The sequence below is a fragment of the Peromyscus californicus genome, unplaced genomic scaffold (assembly GCF_007827085.1).
Source record: "Peromyscus californicus insignis strain IS unplaced genomic scaffold, ASM782708v3 Scaffold_1__1_contigs__length_55948999, whole genome shotgun sequence".
NCBI lineage: Eukaryota > Metazoa > Chordata > Mammalia > Rodentia > Cricetidae > Peromyscus > Peromyscus californicus.
Window position 1 is genome coordinate 46608772 of NW_026294492.1, and position 11119 is coordinate 46619890.

Consider the following 11119-nt stretch of genomic DNA (forward strand, 5'->3'; position numbering starts at 1 on the left):
ATATTGAATAGATGTGGGGAGAGTGGGCAGCCTTGTTTTGTTCCTGATTTTAATGGAATCATTTTAAGTTTCCATTTAATTTGATGATGGCTGTCAGCTTGCTGCAAATTGCCTTTATTATGTTTAGGTTTGTTCCTCGTGTTCCTGATCTCTTTAGGACCTTTATCATGAAGGGGTGTTGGATTTTGCCAAAGGCTTTTTCAGCATCTAATAAGATAATCATGTGATTCTTACATCCATTTGATTGGAAAGTTTTTCTCAGCCTTTTACTCTGAAGTTGTGTCTCTCTTTGAAGTTGAGGTGTGTTTCTTGTATGCAGCAGAAGAATGGATCCTGTTTTCACATCCATTCTGTTAGCCTGTGTCTTCTTATAGGCGATTTGAGTCCATCGATACGAAGGGATATTAATGACCAGTGATTGTTAATTTCTGTTATCTTTTGGTGGTAGTGTGTGTGTACTTCCAATCTTTGGGATTTGCTGCTGTGGGATTATCTATTGCCTGTGTTTTTGTAGGTGCATCTAACTTCCCTATGTTGAAGTTTTCTTTCTAGTGCTTTCTGTAGGGCTGGATTTGTGAATAGGTATTGTTTAAATCTGGTTTTGTCTTGGAATATCTTGTGTACTCTGTCTATGGTGATTGAAAGGTTTTCTGGGTATAATAGTCTGGCATGGCATCCATGGCCTCTTAGTGTCTGCATTATGTCTGTCCAGGACCTTCTTGGCTTTCAAAGTCTCCATTGAGAATTCGGGTGTTATTCTGATGCGTCTGCCTTTATAAGTCAATTGGTCTTTTTCTTTTGCTGCTCTTAATATTCTTTCTTCATTCTGTATGTTTAGTGGTTTAATTATTATGTGGCAAGGGGACCTTTTTGGGGGAGTGTGTCTAGTCTATTTGGTGTTTTATAAGCTTCTTGTATCTTCATAGGTATTTCCTTCTTTAAGTTGGGGAAGTTTTCTTCTATGATTTTGTTGAATATATTTTCTGTGACTTTGAGTTGGTGTTCTTCTCCTTCTTCTATCCTTATTATTTTTAGGTTTGGCCTTTTCATGGTGTCCCAGATTTCCTGGACATTTTGTTATGACTTTTTTGGCTTTGGTATTTTCTTTGACTGATGAATCTATTTCCTCTATTGTATCCTCCATGCCAGAGAGTTTCTCTTCCATCTCTTGTATTCTGTTCGTTATGCCTGCATATGTAGTTCCTGTTCATTTACTCAGGTTTTCTATTTCCAGCATTCCCTCGGTTTGTGTCTTCTTCATTGCTTCTATTTCAAATTTCAGGTCTTGAACTGTTTCCTTTACCTGTTTAATTGCTTTTTCTTTAAGGGATTTATTGATTTTTTCCACTTTTTTGTTTGTCTTTTCCTCAATTTCTTTTAGGGAATTTTTCATTTCCTCTTTAAAGGCCTCTATCATCTTTATAATTTTTTTTTTTTTTTTTTTTTTTTTTTGGTTTTTCGAGACAGGGTTTCTCTGTGTAGCTTTGTGCCTTTCCTGGAACTCACTTGGTAGCCCAGGCTGGCCTCGAACTCACAGAGATCCGCCTGGCTCTGCCTCCCGAGTGCTGGGATTAAAGGTGTGCGCCACCACCGCCCGGCTTTATAATGTTATTTTTACAGTCACTTTCTTCTGCTTCTTCTATGTTGTTATTTTCAGGTCTGGCTGTTGTAAAACTACTAGATTGTGATGGTGCCATATTGCTCTTTATGTTGTTGTATGTATTTTTGCACTGGCATCTTACCCATCTCTTCCTCCAATATGTGCAAGAGAAGTCAGTGTCTGAGCGAGCTGTTCTTGGTCCAATCTGTGCTTGCTGTTACTATGTCTCAGGGGGACCACTTTTGGTCCAATTGCAGTTCTTAGTCTAATTGGGGTGGGGCAATTCTGTGTTTCAGGGAGTTGCTCTTGGTCCAATCTGAGTTGGCAGATTCTGTGCCTCAGGGAGCCTTTGAGGTCACAGGGCAATTGGTGGGTTTGGGGTAGGGAGTGGGTCTTCTAGGTTTCACAGTCTGATGGGGGCTGTTGGTGGGGAAGGCTGCTCACAGAAGTCTTTCCTGCAGGCTGGCTACTGGGGCAGTGATGGGTGTGGGTTCCCAGGCATGGGTTGTGCCCCAGGGTCTAGGTCCTAGGGGCAGGAGTCTCTGGGTGGGAGAAGAGTGACTCATCTCTTGGCCCTATCAGAGCTGGCAGATTCTGTGTCTCAGGAAACTGCGGAGGTCACAGGGGGATGGGTGGGTTTGAGGTAGGGAATGGGTCTTGAAGATTGCAGGGTCTGATGGGGGATTTGGTGGGGAAGCCTACCCACAAGAGTCTTCTTTGCTGGCCGACAACTGGGGCAGCAATGGGTTGGGGTTCCCAGGCAAGGGTTATACCAAGACTGTTCTTTTCTAATGAGAGACAGAAAGGGAGTGCTTCAGGATGGACAGGGAGGTGTCAAGGAACTGGGAGGAATAGAGGAAGGGGAGACTGTAATCAGGATATATTGTATGAGAAAAGAATCAATTTTCAATAAAAGGGGAATAAAAAATACCACCTAAATAAATGTGTAATAGGAGAAATTTTAAAAAATAGGTTGAGACTGGAAAGATGGTTCATCAGTTAAAGGCACTATAGCCAAACCCAATGACCAAAGTGCCATGTCCAGGTGAAAGCACCAAGAAGACACTGTAACAGGCTGCTCAGTCTTCTCTCAGAGATCAAGCCTCAATTTCAGTTTCCTGAGACTTGAGCAAGCAGTTTCTGGGAGGGCCATGAACAAAAGACATAGTCCTTGCAACAGCTCCCTCTCTGCATGTACTCGTACTCTGACCTCTCAATTCATTACCAATTGATTACTGTCTGGGACCCATCACCAACTTAGAGCTACCTTCATGAGTCAAGGACAGAGCCTGGGTCACTGAGTCAGCCTCCACAGTCAGTACATGCTAGGCCAGCTGGCCTCCATGGCAGCTCGAGGACAAAGCATAGGACTTGTCCAGGCCTGCCCCAAAATGGATAACTATAACCCCTAACTAACCCTAGCCAATTAAAAATTACTAACATGTTTGCCACTCGCATAAACCAATCCTGAGTCTGTTCCTATGAAGTCTGTAGACCCCAGGCCCCCTTTGCTTTAAAAACCCTGCCTCATTGCTACTTGGGGTCTCTTCTGCTCTGTTGCTGCATCAGATGGTGAGTCCCAAGTTAACTCATAACAATACAAAGACTCTTTGCTTTTGCATCAGATTCAGTCTCTTGGTGGTCTTTGGGGGACTTATAACACAGGACCCAAATGATGAGAAGCAAATAAAAATATAGTAAGTTGGAGCTGGGTGTGGTGGTGCATGCCTTTAATGCTAGTGCTAGGGAAGCAGAGACAAATGGGTCTCTATGAATTTGAGGACAGCCTGGCCTATATAGTAAGTTCCAGGCTAGCCAGGGCTATGTAGTGAGACCTTTATAAAATAAAACCACAACAAATAAAATATAGATGAGTAAAATAAGAATTAATGTAACACAAGAAAATAATATCAGTTTGATATACATAATAACAATTAATTCTAATTTACAAAGCAATGTTTTACAACTTTAAACTACACTGTTATTGATGTAATATTTTAGGAAAACTGAGTAAATGTAAATACTTTAAAATATATTGGTATAAGTTCTTCATTAATCATTGCCTCAAAATATAAATATTCTTTCATAAACTTTGAGAAATCATCAAAGGAAAGCTGGGTCTAGTGGTGCACACACTTAATGCCAGCACTTGGGAGGCAGGGGGATCTCTTGAGTTCCAGGACAGCCAGGGCTGTTACATAGAGAAACACTGTCTCAGGCAGGGTTAAAAAAATCAGCAAAGGAGGTAAGGAATCCTCATGTAATTCTGCCTGACCACCATTTGGCATTAGATTTAGAGATCACAACAGTACTTCAGCTCTAGCTCCAGTTAGCGATTGAGAGAAAACCAGCCCTTACTTCAGCCCCAGCTACTTTTCACAAGTTGAGTTTAGGAAGAGCAAAAAGACCTCAGCTCTAACCTGAAGTTGACCTAGTAGTTAAAGAATTCAGCTGAATATTCAAGCTCAGAGCCAGTCTTCACTAGGCTATTTTACCTCTCCAAGGAACTTGCTTATTTTTATGGTGAATGCAGCAGTTTGTCCATATGTTTCCCTTTTATCCATGTCCCATTATTTTGATTTTTCTCAAATTTTGTGAGAGATGATACTGTTCTGTATGATTGAATGAATCCTTACACAATTCTTTCCACTCTAACCTAAATTCTCACATCTTTCCCTCAACCTTTTTTCTTTACTCTTACAATTCCTCTTTGTATGTATGTTCTTCTCTTTTACTTTGTACATACCAACAAATATTGATCACTAATCACATTGTGGTTTCTTTATTCTTTTTATTTTCTCCACAATAGCTAGATCACCAATACACACAATACTACTGGGTGGCCCTTCACTAGCCTCAAAATTTGATACTTAAGTAATGACTGTTTTGTGGTCATCTGACACCTCATTATCACAGTGAAATTACTGTTTGGTACAGACTGTAGTTGCAGCCAGGATTCAACTTAGAGTGAAAACTGGGGAATAGAGCTTGCTACCCTGGAGAACAGTCTAAGAGTAAATATCACTTCAGTCCTACAACAAAGTCTTCGCTGAACACTTGTAAGCACCCTCACTAAAAGTAGAAGTGACTGAATAAAAAAGATAACAACACAAAATAGGAATCAACAATTTAACCCAGGATGGGTAGATCCCAATCCCACAACACCAGGAACACAAATACCAAATAAAACTTGTCAACTCCAAAAATTACTAATCCCACAGTAATGGTCTACAACAAAATGACAGAGATGAAATTCAGACACACAAATACAAAGAATAATAAATATGTTCAGACAAGTTAAGGAGAACAGAAATATGTTTCAAGATAACACAACAGCTAGATTAAAAAAGAATTCAACCACCAGGCTGTGGTGGCACACACCTTTAATCCCAGTGCTCGGGAGGCAGAGGCAGGTGATCTTTGTGAGTTCCAGGCCAGCCTGGTCTACAGAGTGAGATCCAGGAAAGGCGCAAAGCTACACAGAGAAACCCTGTCTCGAAAAACCACAACAACAACAACAACAAAAAAGAATTCAACTAAGATATGAAAATAGGATTCAATAAAAAGACAAAAATACCAAAGGAAAAATAAAAATCAAAAGATGATGGAGAAAATACAATAGATCAACTAAGAAGTTCAGCGGACTCACAAATTGAACAGACCTTGTGGACAGTAGAATTTGAGGGCTTGAATACAAGGTAGAGGAACTGGATCATTCAGTTGAGGTGAGGAATTTAAAAGTGAATGTGAACAAAACATACAATATCTTCTTTGGGAGTCCATAAAAAAGCAAAATGTATATTACAGACATAAGATGAAAATAATTTTATTCCAAAGAAATAGGAAATAATTTGAGTAACATCAGAGAAGACAGTTTACAAATCAAGGAAAAGAGATTTCCATCCAGATACAACAACCTCACAGAACACCAAGCAGACAGGACAAGAAAAACCAACCAAACAAACAAAAACCCCATGACATAGCAAAGTTAAACACTAATATACAGAAAAAGAAGGCTATGGAAAGCTCCATGAAAGAAAGTCCAAATTCTATTACCTGCTGACTTCTCAAGGAAAACCTTAAAATCCAGAAGGAAGTATTTTAAAGAGATTAAAACAGAACCAACCCAAATATAACCAGGAAACACTATCATCATAATGAAATGGAAAAGGAAAGCTTTCCTGTAGAAAACCACACTAAAAAATATTGATGACTAAGAAGAAAGCCTAGCAGAACCTACAGCAATTTCACACTGATTTAAAAAAGGACAGCCAACAGGCTCCAAGGAAAAATCAAACGAGGATAAGACCTTTGCAAAGCAAAGAGGACAAAAACCAATAACAAAATGCCCCAAATCAACACACACACACACACACACACACACACACACACACACACACACACACACACACACACATTTGGATAATAAATCTGAATATTAACTATCACCATTTACTTAAGAAAAGAGACACAGACTAGCAAGCTGGATTAGAAAACAGGATTCCCCCTTTTACTGCCTCCTAAAAATACACCTAGCCATCAAGGATAGAGGTTATCTTAAGGTGGAAAAATGGAAAAAGGTCTTCAAAGAAATCAGAGTACAAAGCAAATAAGACTCACTATTATAAAATTTGACAAAATAGGAAGCAAAATATAGTCAGAAGAGATAAAGAAGGTCACTTCATTCTGTCCAAAGAAGAATTCATGAAAAAGTAATTAAAATTCTAAGCACAAATGCAAACAAAAGCTCACCTAAATTTGTAAAACAAATACTACTAGATATAGTCATTTATTAACCCCAATGCAATAGTCCATGAATTTAATATCACAGTTTCATCATTAGAAGAACTACACACACACACCAACAAGAAAAATCTATAATTAAATAACACCATAGATCAAATGGACCTAATAGACAAATACAAAACATCCCACTGAAACACAACAGAATATACTCATTTCTCAGTAGCTCACTGAAATTACTATAAAAGATCCTATATGAGGACACACAGCAAGTACCAACACATACAGAAAAAGCTGAAACAATTCCTTGTATTCTATCTCATCAACCATGGAAAGAGACTGACAATAGACAGTAGCAGACATTATCAGAAACATAAAAACTTTATGGAGATGAAAGCATACATTATTACACACTCTTGTTTGATGAATGCATCACTGAAGACATCAATAAATTACTTAACTGAAAGAAAATTAGTATATAACATGAAAAGCATTGCAGACTTAACAGGGAAATTTATAACCCTAAGTGACATCAAAAATCCAAACAGGGGCAGGAGAAGGCTCAGTGGTTAAGAACTGAAAGAATCTGAGTTTGTTACCTCGCACCCATGTGGAGTGGCTCAGAATTGCACAGAACTCCACCTCCAAGGGTCCAATGTCCTCTTCTGGCCTTCTTAGCCACTCACACACACATGCACTTACTTTCACAAAACACATGCATACATATACATAGGTAAACAATAAGTTTTTCAAAAGAAACAGACAGATATTAAATAAACAATGTAATGGTACAACTTGAGGCATAGGAAGATCTCAAACTAATCACTAAATGGGAAAAAATTATGAAGAACAAGGCAGAAAGAAACAAAACAAGAAATTTAAAAAAAATGAATCAGGGAAATACAGTTGTTTCTTTGAAAGATAAACAAGATGGACAAACCATTAGCCAAATTAATGAAGAAAGAAAACCTAAATTAACACAATTAGAGAAAATGAAGACATTGCAATAGACAGGAGGAAATTCAGAGAATCGTGACAATAGACTTCAAACGTTTATATTCTACTAAACAGGAAATAACAAGAAATAGACAAATTTGTTCACATATAGGTCATACCAGAGTTAAACAAATATAAAATAAACTAACTTCAGAATTTTCGCACACATACAAATAAGAACTAATAACAACGCTTCTTAAACTATTCTGGTACACAGAACAGGGAAGGATTCCAAACGCCTTTCCCCCCATGAAGCCAGTATTATTCTGATTCCAAAACCTAATAAAGACACAGTAAAAAAGAAAATTAAAGTATAATCTCTTTGATAAACATACATTCTAAAGTTTTTAAAACAAAACAAAGACCAAAACAAAATCCTTACTTCCAAACAGAATTCATGAACAAATTATAACAATCCTTCACCTTGTTCAATCTGGTTTCATTCCACACATGCAAAGATGGTGCTGCATACATCAATGAATAAGAGAAAGACCATAAATTGTGCCAGAGACAGAAATTACAAATCATGGCAATAACTATACACACACACACACACACAAAAAAAAAAAAGTGTAAAAACTTCTATTTCACTTCATGACCAAAAACTTAGAAAGACAAGGGATAGAGACAATTTGATAAAGACTATATGACAGGGGCTGAAGATTTAGTTCAGTGGTAGTGTGCTTCCCTAGCAAGTGCAAGGCCCAGGGTTTGGTCCTCAGCTCCAGAAAAGAAAAGAAGCTATGTGACAAAATTATAGCTGATTGATGCTAAACTCAGAGCATTCCCATTAAGATCAGAAACAAAGATAATGAATCTCCTCAGTACAATTTAAAATAGTACATGATGTCTTAGCTTGAGCAGTAAGTGACCATTTTTGGCTTATTTCTTTTTGAGAGACATGCTCTCACTCTAGCCTATAATAGACTCAAATTTGAGGCAGTCATCTTGCCGTGGCTTCTTACATACTGGGATTATAAGTGAATCACCAGGTTGAATGGCTTCATGAGGAGAAAAAGATCTTTGGAACACAACAAAAGGAACACAAAAACAACAATGGTCATAGACTACCAAAGGCCAAAATTGGTGCAGACCAAAAGTAAACTAGACGTTGGATAATAGCAAAAGGAGTAAAGATTCTGAAATCTGTGTGATGTGGAAGACTAATAACACTAAAAACTTTCATGAAAAAAAAATAGAGAATCAAAATGTAAGTCTACACCAATATGATTAAAAAATATATATGCATTGGAGAAAAGAGATCCTCTTCAATATATTGTTATAGAAAAATAGATTATCTTCTGGTAGAAGGAAATAAGCCCTTTATCTCCTACTCTGGGAAAAAAATTAATTCCAACAGAATCAACTCTCTAGGTTGTACTCAAAATTCTGCAACTATTAGATGATATTAGGGAATATGTCTAATGATATAAGCATAGGTAACATATTTCTCAAGGGGATTCTATATTTAATTAAATATAGAATTTTTATTTAAATAAAAAGTCTCACAGGATAAATGGTCAACAGTACACAAGTGTCACCTTATAAAATCAGATGGCTTCTATACTACAAAAGATGGTTAAGTGAATGGGCAACCTACAAAATGGTAGAAACTTTTCCAGCTAAATATATTAGGCAGGGTTCGTGTCTGCAATATACAAGAATTGTATGAACTGAACATCTAGGAATAAAACAATCTATTAAAAATATTCTACGAAACTGAATAGAGTGCTTAGAAATACAAAGATGAATGGCTAATAAAGTACTCAGAAATTGTTCAAAAATTCTAGTCAACAGAGAAATGCAAATTAAATATTCTATGTGATTTCATCTTACTCTAGTCACATGGCTATTTGTGGACAAAAATATTGACAATGTGAAAAAAGGAAAACCCATACAGTTTATACTTCCGCTTATGTTGGTGGTAGGATAGGCTGGAACAGGCACAATATGAGGAAGTTTATCAAAATATTAAATATAGAACCACTGTTCTTTTTTTCTTTGGTTTTTCGAGACAGGGTTTCTCTATGTAGCTTTGCGCCTTTCCTGGAACTCACTTGGTAGTCCAGGCTGGCCTCGAACTCACAGAGATCCGCCTGGCTCTGCCTCCCGAGTGCTGGGATTAAAGGTGTGCGCCACCACCGCCCGGCCCACTGTTCTTTTTATGCAGATCTGAGCAGGGCACTTCCAGGGTCCATCCATTATCATCACAGACATATGTGAAAGTGTCATGGGAACTCTGGATCAAGTGCTATGACATTTTAAACATGACAGAGAATAATGAAAATTTTATAAAATGTTAAATGAGCTCCCAGTTTCTTAAATGGACTATGCAGAACACAATTTAGTATTGATAGTTTTTTCAATGTCTCTGCTTGTAGGATTAATTATGAGACGCAGGGGTTGCATGATAATGTCTTCCAGGACATGGTCATGTGTGTCAGCTTTTCAGTCAAATAATGTAAATCTAATAAAAATTTGGGTAACATTTTTTAAAAAAAGAACTGCTATATGATCCAGCAATACCAATCAATACAGCAAAAGGACTATACACCACACAACAGATATAACCGCATGTTCAACGTGGTTGTATTCATAAAAGCAAAATGGAACTACCAAAGATACCCACCAACAGGTGAATAGATACTGAAAATGTAGCATTTGCACAATGTAATTTTCTTTCAGTGCAAAGAGGAATGAAATTGTAAAATATGTAGACAATGTGTTGAATTTGGAAAATATACTGATTGAGGAAACAGACATAGAAAGACAACATCCTTAATCTCCCTTATTGCAGTGTCTAGCTACAAAGTTTAAGTGTAGCATGCTTAAAAGTATGTGCTCACAAAGACCAGAAAGACAGAAAGGAGACATTAGAGGAGAAGTGGCTAGCAGAACACCTCAGACATATAGGGTGATGTAATACTGAGTAGAAAGGTGTAAGCAGATGCGGGGAAAGAAGGGATACAGAAGAGGAAGAACTGGAATAAATAATACAGGATATTCAGGGAGGAAAACATAGAGAAAGGTACTTTATAACCTTAGTGAAAAATATAGCCTAAACAAAAAAGTTTGAATGGATACATTCTCCATTGATGGACAACACATTTCTCCAAAGTCACAGGTAACTAACTATATGAGAACCCAGTACTAAGTTCAGGATACCTCCCTACCATTTGTTGCTCAAGAAGGACCCAGGGTCTCCCTTAAAATGTAGGTTACTGTCATTGCTCAGGATTTTCAAACAGAAATTGATGGTAAAACTCTATAGCTGAAGACAGTATCCACTTTGGTTATAGTACATTGAGAAATCAAGCCAGAAATGACCTGGAAGCTGTCTCCCTCCAGATAGCTTTCAATTTGTGAGAACTTGCTATTCAACTTGCTGGGAAAGGATTAGCTGTGTATTCAGTGAGATAAAATAATGCACCGGGCAAAGTATATTGTTGTTTGGATTTTTACCAGCTACACAAGCAAAAACTCAATCATATTTTATATGTGTCTGAGTGTATGCTATGTATTTGTGTTGTCTTCAGAGCCCAGAAGAGAGTCTTTAATTCCTGGAAGATATAGGCCATTGTAAGGTACCAAATGTGGGTGCTGGGAAGTGAATTAGAAGCCTTTGAAAGATTAGTTAAGTACTCTTAGATGTATAGTTATTTCTCCATTCTTGATTCTTCAAGTCTTGATTCTCCAGTCTTGATTCATCAAGAGCTTGTGGGTTTGGCAGGTCACCAGTGCTAAGCAGTTACATAATATTATTGTCTTGACAAATGCTCA